Source organism: Aegilops tauschii, chromosome 6, assembly GCF_002575655.3.
Source record: "Aegilops tauschii subsp. strangulata cultivar AL8/78 chromosome 6, Aet v6.0, whole genome shotgun sequence".
NCBI classification, from domain to species: Eukaryota; Viridiplantae; Streptophyta; class Magnoliopsida; order Poales; family Poaceae; genus Aegilops; species Aegilops tauschii.
This window is the reverse complement of record NC_053040.3, coordinates 302772924-302787359: the sequence shown is the minus strand read 5'-3', so window position 1 is coordinate 302787359 and position 14436 is coordinate 302772924. Positions and strand designations below refer to the sequence as shown.

The following is a 14436-nucleotide window of genomic DNA, read 5'->3' as shown; positions in this document are numbered from 1 at the left end:
GGCGGAGTAAAAAATGGACTTAATGGAGAATGACGTCACGGCGGATTATCCGGAGTCCAGAGGATGACGTCACTCCGGGTTATGGCTTTCACATGAATGATAAGCCGGAGATTTTTTCTGTCAGAAGAGTTGAAGATTGACATGAGCCGGCTCAAATCAATCTGGGGCCTAATGTTGAGGATATAGACCTTAGAGTCACCCGCCAGGAGGGGCCGGGTTACTCGTACGGTCGTTGCCAGAAGCCCGGAGCCAAGTTTCAAGACGATGGGCCAGAGATGGGCTGAGACCCGGATATGGCTTAAGGCCCGTAGTTATAATCATTATTATAGTAGAACTTGTAGCGTAAGGCAAGTATAGTTTAGAGTCCGAGCCGGATACTCTTATAAGCCGGCCGGGACTCTAAGGGCTGCTGGGCGTCAGCCTCCCTATATAAAGGGACGACCCGGCAGCGGTTTAAGGGCAACAACAATCTCACCGAGAGCCGGGCTTAGTGGTTTAACTCCTGGCGATCGTAACCCTAATCAATATCACCCCAACTGGACGTAGGCTTTTACCTTCACCGTAAGGGGCCGAACCAGTATAAACCCTCGTATTCCTTGTCCCGCATAACCCCTTCAAGCTTCCTAGTTGCGATGGCTCCACGACTAAGTCCTAACTCAAGGACATCTGCCGTGACAATTCCACGACAGACGAGGCCATCATTTTTTAGAAACACTTGTAACTTTATTCATACTCATAACAATTGCAGGTACACTGATTTGGACCTAAGATTTAAAAAATACAAAATACAAAATAACTCCTATGACTAAGAATTAAAATGAAATCTCTTAAAATCACCTTCTTTGCGGTATCAATTTCTGCTCGATGAAATACTTCAAAGACTTTGACAAAAAAACTGCAATTGAACGGAAGCAGCCGTGTTGTCGATCCAATCCCTTCTCGCAGCGCGACGACCGAGGAGGCCACCATTGTGCCTGGGCTGGTGCGTGCTTGCTCACTCATTCGATGGGGAGTGGTAGCTAACAGAGCCGTGGAGCAGGACGCAACGAACAGATTGGAGAGGACAAATTCTTCTTTGGAGAAACAGCGCGTACAGGATGACCACGACCCGGCCGATAGGGGCATTCCTCCAATATGGACCGGCCGCCCTTTTGTAAACACCATACCTAAATGCATTTTCCACATGACCAACGAGTTTGTGATGTGTCTGCTCCAACCCTGCCAAGACGTACACACTCCAATTTGTTTAACCCCGCATATAAAATTATCTAAGTCAAATTTTATAAAATTTGAACAAATATATATTAAAAATAATCAACATATGCAATATTAAAGATATACAATACGAAACTTAATTCCATGCTGCATTTATAATCTTAGTCAATTTTCTTTAGGTTCAACTTAAGACAAAACTATATGCAGAGTAAAAAGAAACGGAAGAAGTATGTTGTAACAACAATTACCGTGTCTTAACAAAAGTCTGTACAACATAAATGGACACCCACATCGCTCTAGGGCATGGCCATGACGAAGTCCTAGCTCCTGCTGCCCTGGTCTATTCTCTCCTCTTTCTCTCTTTTCGTCACCGCGGGACGGGGCCGACAGGCAAAGTCCGTCCAATAGACGGCGGCGGTGGGCACGTCTCCACACTCAGAGGGGACTCCCCTAGCCACCTGGCCAACACGACATGCAGAACCTACATGGCAAGCGTGTATGGCGGGACTCACCCTCCAGGTCACTAGCTCCGAGCGGCTTCGGCGACGAACGCCGTGGTTGCAAGGGTAGTGCGGTGGCTGCCCGTGGTGGCTGGTGGCGGAGTATTTGAGCATGCTCGCCTGAATCTGGCCGTCGAAGGTGGACCTTCGAGGCTAGGACGACGACCTTAGTTGCAGATGGCGGCGACGGGATCGATCCGGGTTGGGAAGGGGGCTGCGCTAGATTTAAAGCTTGCCGACTATGTGTTGGCTACAAGGTGTCGTGTGCTCGGCGTGGTTCATCGCATACGTGGTATGGGCATTGATGACTCGAGCTTCGGTTGCATCGATCAGATCAACAACATGAGTTTGGCGGCTCCTCGACAGCCAGGTTGGTGATAGCGCCGAGAAGACATCCCTAACCAGCTAGTGCCACCTGTCTTATCTCGTCACCGGTGGCGACAACGAGACAATAATCCCAGGGAGGCAGTCGGCTAGGATGCACGGTGGTGCACTTGCTTCTTAAGTGCATGGTTGTGAGGAGTATCATGAGAGGATTGCGGCTTTCTCAGGTGGAGACAACGGTGGTTCTGTGCGGAGTACTAGTTAGTGCAACATTTGGAAGATCTGTTTGCAGGATGGTGCTTGGAACGCCGCTTCATGTTCGGGGGGTGAAAACTCTTGTTCCGTCTATCATTAATTAGCCTGTCACAGAACGATGAACTTGGGTTGTTGCCCTGTCGAAAATGTTATCTCTTTTTTTGCGGAAATGATCAAATCCATTATAAAAATTCACCAAGAGTATATAGTATTTCAAACATAATAAAAACTACATCAGGATTCTGAGACGCCGAGCGACCACTACTGCCGCGAGAAGTAGCCGTTGACATATCCTTGTCGCCGCTCCCCAGCCGACTTGACCATGCCGATGACAGTCGGGAAGTCTTCATGCACGTGCCCCTAAGGACCAACGCTCTGGAGTCGCAGTCGTCGTCGTTGAACTGTTGCATAGATTTGCAGCAACTAGCACTGAGTCTTGCCACATGACAAGAAACTCTAATCTCACCACCCCAAAGAGATGGTAGGATTTTACACCAGAGCTCCGCCGACTACGTCCAAATGGACAAACTCGATGGGGATCAAATCTCGGACGACAAACTTGAAATGTCGCCATCTACCCGAGCACCGCACCTACCAGGACTAAAAAACCCTAACCTAAACTACTAACCGGAATGGAGGCACTAGGATCCCTCTCCCCACCGTCGGCAGTTGGAGTGGCAGGCAGAGTGGAGGCGAGTCCACGCGCATTCGGGTAAAACCTCGAGGGAAAAGTTTCCCTAACCGCCTAGAGGTAGGGGAGGAAACGAGAGGAAGTCCTCTGGAGGTGTTGTCTCCATGACCTTGATTAGTTGGTTTTGGCATTCACGATGATTTTCTTGTCTTGATTGTATTTGGTTGAACACGGTGACGACATAAGGGTGTTATAACTTCTTGAAGGCATTAATATGAAGAAAATCAACTTAGAGTATCTATAGTCGGACGCCTCAAACCCGCCTCATATGTCCAGACGGGCCGCCCGGTCATGTTTTTGACCCAAACGAGCCTCAAACACCGGGGCTGACCGGCACCCCTCATATCCAGCCCAAATATGGGGCGTATCGGGGGCTCCAGGGCGTGCACGGGCACGCCCGTCACGTCGGATCCAGCCCACGCTGGCCCATCCGACCCCAAATAAATTCCTCCCCATCCGCTCGCCGGACCAAACCATAGCCACTTCACTCCCTTCCCCTCCCCTCCCCTCCGCTACCCAAGCTCGTCTCCGGATCCTTCCGACCGTCTCCGGCATGGCGGGTAGCGGATCCGATTCCTTCACCTCCAGATTCGTCGACCCGCTCGACCTCATCCCTCGCGGCCCCGAGGAGGAGATGGTCGTCCGGCTTGCGCTCCGCCGCACCTGGGAGGAGGCTCGTGCACGACTGCGCTCAAACTCCATCCTCCAGGAATCCATTGCGTCTGCCCAAATGGCGCATTGATCCGACGCTAGGCCAGCCATAGCTTCGTCGTCGGAGGCCGTGCGGTCCGTCTAGCATCCGAACACGCTGGCGAACATGCAACCCCTCCGTTGGCGCGGCGAGCATCGGGACACACCATGGGCCTCGTCCGATGAGGCCATGGCACAATGTGCCCGCCGTGCAAGGCACCGGGCGCGGGAAACGGCGGTAGCCCTCGTGACGGTGGACGTCAGTGAGGTGGAGTCGCATTCTCCGGCGCCCCGTATGGCGCATCAGTCCGGGCGACGCAACCGCATCATGGTGGACATCGGCGGCTCGTCTCCGTACGGATCCGTCATTGATCTGACGTCCACCGGCACCTAACGGGTTCCAGGTTTCGACGAGGAAGAGTATGGCATGGGAGACGGCGGCGCCTTGAGTCCCGTGAGCCGGCTCGTGTCCCATGCCCTACTCTACCTTGCCGGCGACCGAGCCAACATTCTGGGGAGCGCAGCCGGCCGCAGGACATGGCCACGGCGTCCAGACGAAGTCTGGTTAAAGATCGCTAATTGTATGTAATAATATGGATTTGGAGTTTCTAATTTGAGGTATCCGAATGTCGAATGCATTTTTTAAGACGTGACCGGTCACTGTTCGCGTCGCGCATTTGAAGGGTTGGATTTGCCAAGTCCGGCTGTAGATGCTCTTAGTTGTAGGTATTTCATACATAGCTTGTTACATAGTTGTCTATGTCTTTCACTCTGCTACTCGGTGATTTTAGCCTTGTTCGCGTGCACCAACTTTAATACAATAACACTGACGAATTTTTTATTATTGATAATTAATATTTCAGTAATTCTGAAACTAATAAACATTAGGAAGGACGCTAGGAATAATAGCGTCCAAGGCTGGACGCCAGCATCAACAACGTCCAAGGCTGGACGCTCTTATAAATAGGGTCCACTGTTTGGTTCGACCAGACCCCGCCTGGCTACCTCCAGCCTTTGACTTGTACCCTCAGCCACCTCCACAGGACCAAAGTTAGATTCCGTCACCTCTAGCCCGCCCAAAATGGCGCTCCAGCAACGCACCACCCTCCTTTCGCTTGCTGTTATCCCTCTTTGCCAATTCCCATTGCCGTGCCTCGCTTGCGTTGGTGATCCGCTGAACCCCCTTGCCGCCGGGGCCCAGCTGTCCAACTCCGACAGTCATATCCTCCTCAGGAAGGACCGCCCCTACCTCTTCCCTATTATGCTCGGAGTCATCTCTAACAACACTGACTACAACACATCATCATGAGCCCTCTCTCCACCCTTCTCGCTCTCCTACACTAGGCATGTGCAACCGTGTGAGTGGATGTGTTGTGAATTTCTACGTGAATATCTGTGCATGTTGCCGTGAACTCAAGTTGTTTTCTATCAAAAAAGGCTCACACCCCGCTTTATAGATAAATCAACTATCATACAACTCGCACCACACCACATACACCCGGGACAGGACACAACAATGCAAAAAAATAGCGATGCCACCACAACCCACTCCAAGCTCGCAACAAGAATACAAAGAGAGTTCCGCGAGAAGCGGTCGGAGTGCTCGACGGTGATAGAGGCGTCACAAAGAAACGATGTTGCGCCCGACGAACCGTGGACTCCAACACAGTGCCTTTTGGAAGGGTACGACACTGGAGCACCGCCACCGCTGATCCAAAAAGATCAGGGTTTTCACCTGGAGCAAACAAAGGAGGGGAGTAGCCACAACACCGCCTTCAGGAAGGTAACGACGTCCATGGCTGCCGCCACCGCCGGCCTTGCGCAAGCCATACAATGATTACCCTCTGGCATGCACTCTCTGCCTCCGAGACCACCATTGGTCGCCGAACACCGGACACCATGACGCATGCATGCCCATGGCAGGGGTCGCCGTCTGTAGCCCGCGCCGCCATGCCCAGCAGCCCGCGCCGCCGTGCCCTGCAGCCTGCGCCGCTCGCTAGCTGCCACGATGCGGTTTGTGGCTGCTTCGTTGCACCGCCGCGCCCATTGTCCAACGTGGCGTCCATGCCTGCCCGAACTGGCCCGCGCCCGACCTCCTGTGCATGGAACAGAAAACATCCCCGCCGCCGCCTACGCTGACGGGGCGAACTTGCCCTCTGGCAACGACTAGGGAGGAGGGATAGGGGGAGGGGGAACTCCAATGACGATGGCTAGGGTTAGCCTCCGGTAGCTCGAGGGAGCAACCCATATGGGAGAGGGGAAAGAGGGGAGGTCTCCTGACTAGCTCACCACTTGAGTTGTTTTCTTAGTTGCAAAGGAGTGTACCGGAGCACACTGTCCATGGTTGAATCGCTGGAGGCTTTCGCCCTCAAGGCAGCCCAAGAAGCAATTAAGTCACATGTGTAGAATGCACAATTAGACTTGCTTGCAACAGTTTTGGTAGCTAATGAGTTAGAAATACATACATTCAAGTGTTGTAAGACAATTTTACGTCTAATTTGGCAAAATCAAACTGTGCTAGAATGGTACAAATGGGTGTTTCAGTGATTAGTTATCGATGCCTTACAACCATCACAAAATATCCAAAACTCACATATTAAATCTATTAAAGGAAATACTCTCAGTATAGTTAAATAAGAGCACCTGACCGAACCACATAACTGGACGTAGTTTATAATAGCGCCCAACTATCGACGTCATTCACAATAGCGTCCAGCCTGGACGCCGTTGTACATAGCGTCCTTCCTATTTTTCAAATTTTGGCCCACCCATTATCAATTTTCTAATTGCTGCAGTACTAATTAATATCAATAAAAAAATCGGATAATACTGTATACATTTGAAGATGCCGAGGGCTAGAGGCTATCTTTATTTTTTCTAAACAAGACTATCCTCCTTCATTTTCAGTTCAAAGGTCCAATCTTGATTTTTTTTTGTCAATTTATTAGCCTCATTTTTGGTTTTCTCCACCATATGTTTAGATTTTAAGGCACGTTAAATCACTGAATGCAATGACTAGATGGAAACACACAAATGCATGTATAATTGCTCCTACTCATTTAGGAGTAGTAGCCATGTATGCATGCATTGCAGTTAATGTAGATTAATGTGTCGACAAATAGTATGATTTTTCACGCGTACTCATTGGATACTCCCTCAGCCCATAATACAAGAGTAGTTTTGTAAAAGTACATAATCTGTTCTACACCACTCATCATATGGGTTGGTTGAAGGGATTTTTGGGCTGGACCCTTTGAACTGAAAGGAAGAGAGTAGAGCGTACATAAAAATAATTCAATTTTACATATTATGGTCAAATTTACAGTACTTATTTATTAAATAAAATTGTTTTCATATTCGGTTCAAAATTGAAAATACAAGGGACTAATAAGACCGGACGAAGGGAGTAGCTACCAAGTGGCACGCAACACCATCGTCTCAACCGAGACACCCGGTCCGAGCCCAAGCAATACACCCAGACCGTGGCGACCCACCACATGCTCACGACGGCGGCGGATCTCGTCGAGGACGAAGATCACTGTCGGCCCGGACATGTTTCCGTACTCACTGAGTACATGTCGGCTTGCCGTCAGCTTCTTTGGCTCCAACCGGAGTCCCGCCTCCACGCTGTCCAAGATTGCCCGCCCGCCGGGATGCACCGCCCAGAAAAGGTCGTTCCAGCCACCGCTCAACCCAAGCGGTCCGACTGCGTCGGCCATGCACTGCTCGATGTTTTCCCGGATCAGCGCCGGCATCTCGAAGGAAGGGTTGAAGACGAGCCCGTCTTCCCGAAGTCGCCCGACCGCGCCGTGCGTACTCTCAGGTATCACGCTCTGCGAGGCGGCCACCATCTCGAAAATCGGGCGCTCGGCGGAGGCGTCGGGTTCGGCTCCGACTATCACGGCGGCCGCGCCGTCGCCGAAGAGAGCCTGCATGATGATCGTGTCGACGTGGGCCTCGTCGGGCGCGCGGAACAAGATGAGGGTGAGCTCGGCGCAGGCGACAAGGACGCGGGCACCGCGGTTGTTCTCGGCTATGTCCTTGGCGACGCGGAGCGCGGCGGACCCGCTGGAGCAGCCGTTGAGGTAGAGCATGGTGCGGCGGACGGACGGGTCGAGGCCGAGGAGGGAGGCCAGGCGGAGGTCGACGCCTGGCATGTGGGCGCCGGAGTAGGTGCTGACGACGAGGTGGGTGATGTCGGCGGCTGGGCGGCCCCACTCCGCGATGGCCTTGCCCGCTGCCGCTGCCGCGAGGTCCGGAACGGCGGTGGCTGCGATGTCCATCCGGGCATCTAGGGATGGCAACGTGCGGTCGATGAACTCCGGGTGATGCTGCAGCAACTCCTCCCTGTGGTGGAAGTAGCGCTTTTTGATGGCCGACCTGTCACCTGATCAAACACGCACGCAGCCATGCATGGGATGGCAGCAAACGCGCGAGCATGCATCAGTCTCACGGATTTACAGTGGGACTAACAGAGTAATTGAAGATGTCGCATACAGACTCTGTTGAGCTTGGATTTGAGCTTGGTGAGGTGCTGCTTTTAGGTGACCCGGAAGTAGTAGTCCGCGTACTCGTCCTGGCGCACGCAGTTCGCCGGGTTCGCCGTTCCGATAGCCAGCACGGACGCTGGGCCGTCGGCGCGCTGCGCCTGCCGCATCTTACGAATGATGGCGGCCGTGGGGCTTGCTGTTAGATTTCCGAGCAGTGCCATTTAGGTATGCGGGGTGAATTTAGCTTTGATTTGGAGGTATTGAATGTTTAGAGCAAACGCGGGCTAGCGAGTTATATATAGTATCAGGGCAGGTTGTTTTTGTTAACGGGGAGCTACATGTGGTCGATACAGTAGGAATATAAAAGCATCTACGGCCGGGCGTCCTAAACCAGGCTCAAACGCTCGGGCAGACGGTCTAGTTATTTTTTTTCGCGAATACGCGCGGAGCATATCATTTCATTGATAGAAGGAGAGAACAAACAGTGGCGGACCTCATGAAACGTACACTGGTAGGCGCTTATGAGGTCGCATTGAGCAGAGGAAGGGGAAACAAAGTCAGATTACACCAATGATCGAACTAAGCCCTCAAGCAGCAGCGTTGACCCACGTGCGAGCTTCCTCCTTGATGTCATGAATCAGGAGGGTGGTGGAAGGAGTTGCGCCGTCGAAGATACAAGCGTTGCGATGCCTCCATATGGTCCACGCAGTCAACGCAACAAGAGAGGCAAGGCCTTTGCGCTGGCCCGCCGAGGAGTCGTGGAGGGCCGTAGCCCACCAGTCGTAGAAGTCCATGGTGTCGTCCGGTGGAGGCGTAGTGAGGCGGCACCAGGATAGGATATCGTACCACACGGTGCGGGTCACGACACATCCCATGAGCAGGTGGTGCTTCGTCTCCTCTTCCTAGTCGCAGAGGGCACAAGTGGCGGTGTGCGGTAGGCCGTGGCGGGCAAGACGTGCAGAGGTCCAGCAACGATCAAGACCGGCAAGCCAGACGAAGATCTTGATCCCCTCTGGTGCCCAAGGCTTCCAAGTGAGGCTCCAGGTTGGGGAAGCTATGGATCCATGGAAGAGCGCGAGATAGCATGACTTGGCGAAGTAGGTGCCGCTCTCGGTCCACCTCCAGCGGATGGTGTCCGGTGAGCTCTGAAGCGAGATGCCACGAAGGCGCCGTTACACATCCACATATTGGATGGTGGAATCGACCCCCAGGCCCCCCTGGATGTTTCCGATCCAGGCCCTACCTGGGATGGCCTCTGAGACAAGCATGCGACTACGGCGACGTTTAGGAACGAGGGCGACGAGGGCGGGAGCAATCTCGGCGATGGAGGAGCCGTCAAGCCAAGGGTCAGTCCAAAAATGACACTTGTTACCATCTCCGAGTGTCCAGGAGGTCGAGGCGCGGAAGATCTGTCGCACATCAGAGGCAGCGGGCAGGTGAAGATGACTCTAGGGCCTCGTCGGATCGGTGGCCTGAAGCCATAGCCAGCGTGCACGCAGAGTGATGCCGGCACACTGCAAGTCGCGGATGCCAAGGCCCCCAAGGTGCCGCGGACGGCAGACCCTTTGCCAGTTGACGGGGCTTCTACCCGACTTCGCATCTTTGTTACCATGCCATAGAAAGTCCCAAATGAGGCGGTTCGCCAGCTTCAAGATGGTGGGGCAGAGCGCCATGGCCAGCATGATGTGGACTGGCATCGCCATGAGGACGTGCCGAACTAGAGCCAATCTCTCGCCTCGGGTGAGAAGTGAGGCGCGCCAGGAGGATAGTTTCCTTGCTAGGTTGTCCAGCAAGGGCATGAGGGCCGAAGAATGGATCTTGCGGATCGAGAGCGGCAGTCCAAGGTATTTGATCGGGAAGGAGTTGCACCCATCATAGCTGTTGGCTCGATGGAGCACTGAATGGGAGTGACCGAGCATTTGGCATAGTTGGTGTGGAGACTGGACGCCGCCCCAAAAGTGTGGAGGATGGCCTTGATGGTGGTCAGCTCGCCCTCGTCCGGGTGGCAGAACATGATGACGTCGTTCGCAAATAGGGAAATTCTCAAAGCAATCCGCCTAGTGGTAAGCCAATAAAGGACCCCCACACTGATCGCCTGCTGCATGAGAGTGTTCAACGCATCGATGACCAGGATGAACACCATGGGGGAGACGGGATCGCCCTGGCGCAGCCCCTTCGCATGGAGGACTGGTGGGCCTGGCCTCCCATTGATGAGGACCTGAGACTTGGCCGTGGAGAGAAGAATGGAGATCCACTCACACCATCGTGGCCCAGAGCCGAGGTGTTGTAGGGTCTCGAGCAAGAAGGCCCAAGAGACGGATTCGAAAGCTCTAGCAATGTCCAGCTTGAGCATAGCTCGCGGGGCACGAATCTGGTGGAGGTATCGAGCTGTCTGTTGCACCAGCAGGAAGTTGTCGTGCACAGAGCATCCGGCCACAAACGCACTCTGGTTCGTGGAGACAAGCTCGCAAGCCTAGATGCGAGGCATAGCGAAAGCACCTTGGCAAACAGCTTGGCGACGAGGTGAATGAGGCTGATTGGCCGGTAGTCAAAGAACGTAGAGGCGTCAGCCTTCTTGGGCAGAAGAACTATGAGGGCTTCGTTGACCTTCTGGAAGCCGCGCCCGTTGCCAATAAACAGCTTGTCGAAGGCCTCGCAGAAGTCATCTTTGATGATCGTCCAACACGAGCGTAAGAACTCCGATGAGAATCCCTCCGGGCCTGGCGATTTGCCCGTGCGGAGTTGCTTAATGGCGTTCCGGAGCTCTTCCTTGGAGAAAGGTCTCTCTAGCTCAGAGAGGTTGAAGCTGCGGCTATCAATGTGGCTGAGGTTTAGAGTGAAGGGGCGCTCATCGGTTGCGCCAAGGATGGCCGAGAAGTACTCGAAGGCCATGCGGGCAAGGCCCTCCTTGTTGCGGATCGCTTCGTCGCCAACACGCAGCTCATCGATGAAGTTCTTCTGCTGCCTGTGCGAGGCATGGATCTTGTGGAAGGCAGAGTTCGTCTCTCCATCTCGAAGCCAAGCGAATCTGGTGCGCTGGCACTGGATTGATCACTCTAGGGATTCAAGACCCAAGTGAGCTCGCTTGAGCTCCGTTCGAAGCCATGTTTCCGCCGGGGATAGGGATCGGAGGTCCTGCGCGGCATCCAGGCGCGCGATGAGCTCGCGTGCGACCAACAACTGGAGCGATATGTGGCCCAGTTTTTTAGCGCTCAAACTTTGAAGATGCTTGACCATGGCTTTGAGGCGAGCGTAGATGCGCCGGAACGGGTCCGAGTCTGGGGGCACCGAGCCCCAAGCTTCCGTCACCACGGATTGGAAACCCACGAGTTTGGGCCAGAAGCGTTCGAAGTAAAAGCGCCTGGGGGCCCGTGAGCGTGGGGTGCAGTCCATGACCAGGGGCAATGCTCAGATATCGTGGGGGCCAAGCAATGCAGCGAGCATGCGGAGTGCGCCGTCTCCCAGGATGGGGTGCAAAGCATGCGGTCGTTACGCACCAGTGTCGGGGTGTCTTGCTCGTTCGACCAGGTATATCGCCGGCCATGTAGGTACAAGTCATGAAGCTCCATGTCCGCCAAAGTACCGGAATTGATTCATGGTGCGACGATTGAGCCGATTGTTATTCTTGTCATCAACGCTAAGGATCATATTGAAATCTCCCCCAAGCAGCCAAGGGCCGGCGATAGTGTCACAAAGATCTTACAGCTCATTGAGGAAGTCAATTTTCTCGGTGTCGCCTTGCGGGACATAAACTCCCGTTAGCCACCAGTGTTGATCGCCAGTGAGCGGGGACACTAGAAGCGTGACGTGGTGGTCGCCAATGGAGGGGTTGGAGAGGGTGGCAAGGGCACGCTGCCATGCAATGAGGATGCCACCGCAGGTGCCGTCCGCGGGGAGGAAATAGAAATACTGGAAGCGGGGGTCTAACGTCTCAAGCACGAGATCCAACGAGACCAAAGACAGTTTAGTTTCCTCTAAACAGACGATACAAGGTGGGGAAGCGGAGAGCGCACTTCAGACGGCCGTACGCTTCGCGCGACTATTAAGGCCGCGGACATTCCAAAAAACGATTTTCATGGTATCCATAGAAAGAGGGGGGGTCCTCGATGGTGACACCGCAGCAATGGTCAAATCTCCACGAGACGTGGCTCAGTTTCTGGCCTTGTGATACGTCCATTTTGCATCATGCTTATATATTAATATTTATTGCATTATGGGCTCTTATTACACATTATATCACAATACTTATGCCTTTTCTCTCTCATTTTACAAGGTTTACATGAAGAATTGTTTTGCACAACTCCAGCAAATATTAGAGACCTATTCTGCACAAATCCAAAAGTCCTGAAACTTTACGAAGAATTGTTTTGGAATATATAAAAAATATTGGGCGAAGAAAGCACCAGAGGGGGGCCACCTGCCATCCACAAGGGTGGAGGGCGCGCCCTACCCCCTCGGCGCCCCCCCTGCCTTGTGGGCCACCTGGCAGGCCCCCGATGCCCAGCTTCTGCTATATGGTGTGTTTTGACCTGGAAAAATCAGAAGGAAAGCTTTCGGGACGAAGCGCCGCTGTCTCGAGGCGGAACCTAGGTAGAACCAATCTAGGGCTCCCGCGGAGCTGTTCTGCCAGGGAAACTTCCCTCCAGGAGGGGAAATCGAAGCCATTGTCATCACGAACGATCCTCTCATCGAGAGGGGGTGAATCTCCATCAACATCTTCACCAGCACTACCTCCTCTCAAACCCTAGTTCATCTCGTGTATCCGATCTTTGTCTCAAAACCTTAGATAGGTACTTGTGGGTTGCTAGTAGTGTTGATTAGTCCTTGTAGTTGATGCTAGTTGGTTTATTCGGTGGAAGATCATATGTTCAGATCCTTAATGATAATTAATACTCCTCTGATTATGAACATGAATATGCTTTGTGAGTAGTTACATTTGTTCCTGAGGACATGGGAGAAGTCTTGTTATAAGTAATCGTGTGAATTTGGTATTCGTTCGATATTTTGATGAGATGTATGTTGTCTTTCCTCTAGTGGTGTTATGTGACGTCGACTACATGACACTTCAGCATGATTTGGGCCTAGGGGAAGGCATTGGGAAGTAATAAGTAGATGATGGGTTGCTAGAGTGACAGAAGCTTAAACCCTAGTTTATGCGTTGCTTCGTAAGGGGCTGACTTGGATCCATATGTTTCATGCTATGGGTAGATTTATCTTAATTCTTCTTTCGTAGTTGCTGATGCTTGCGAGAGGGGTTAATCATAAGTGGGAGGCTTGTCCAAGGAAGGGCGGAACCCAAGAACCGGTCCACCCACATATCAAATTATCAAAGTAACGAACGTGAATCATATGAGCATGATGAAAAGTAACTTGACAGTAATTCCCATGTGTCTTCGGGAGCGCTTTGCTTTATAAGAGTTTGTCCAGGCTTGTCGTTTGCTACAAAAAGGATTGGGCCACCTTGCCGCACCTTAGTTACTTTTGTTACTCGTTATGAATTATCTTATCACACAACTATGTGTCACCGATAATTTCAGTGCCTGCAGAGAATACCTTGCTGAAAACCGCTTGTCATTTCCTTCTGCTCCTCGTTGGGTTCGACACTCTCACTTATCGAAAGGACTACGATAGATCCCCTATGCTTGTGGGTCATCAAGACTCTTTTTTGGCGCCGTTGCCAGGAGTAGGGCGCCTTTGTTAAGTGGAATTTGGTAAGGAAACATTTATATAGTGTGCTGAAATTTACTGTCACTTGTTACTATGGAAAATAATCCTTTGAGGGGCTTGTTCGGGGTATCTTCACCTTGACCGGTAGAGCAAGAAGTTGCTCCTCAACCTACTGCACCTACTGAAAATATTTATTTTCGAATCCCCTCGGGTATGATAGAGAAACTGCTAGCTAATCCTTATGGAGGAGATGGAACATTACATCCTGATATGCACCTAATCTATGTGGATGAAGTTTGTGGATTATTTAACCTTGCAGGTTTGCCCGAGGATGTGGTCAAGAAGAAGGTCATCCCTTTATCTTTGAAGAGAAAGGCATTGACATGGTATAGGCTACATGATGATATTAGATCATGGAACTAAAACCGATTGAAATTGGAATTTCATCAAAAGTTTTATCCTATGCACTTGGTTCATCGTGATCGGAATTATATATATAATTTTTGGCCTCGGGAAGGAGAAATTATTGCTCAAGCTTGGGGGAGGCTTAAGTCAATGTTATATTCATGCCCCAATCATGAGCTCTCAAGAGAAATTATTATTC

The 14436-nt window shown here is 52.1% G+C and overlaps 1 long non-coding RNA gene and 1 pseudogene across 1 annotated transcript; both read right to left on the bottom strand.

Moving 5' to 3' along the window:
• Nucleotides 1–701: 701 nt before the first annotated feature.
• On the bottom strand, nt 702–2283 carry LOC120965840 (uncharacterized). The gene is made up of 2 exons (XR_005758842.1): nt 1464–2283; nt 702–1218 (listed from the first exon to the last, which is right to left on the bottom strand). It is a non-coding gene; the product is annotated as an uncharacterized lncRNA (long non-coding RNA).
• A 4672-nt stretch (nt 2284–6955) lies between these two features.
• LOC109750004 (bisdemethoxycurcumin synthase-like) lies at nt 6956–8816 on the bottom strand (annotated as a pseudogene).
• Between the last annotated feature and the right edge of the window lie 5620 nt (nt 8817–14436).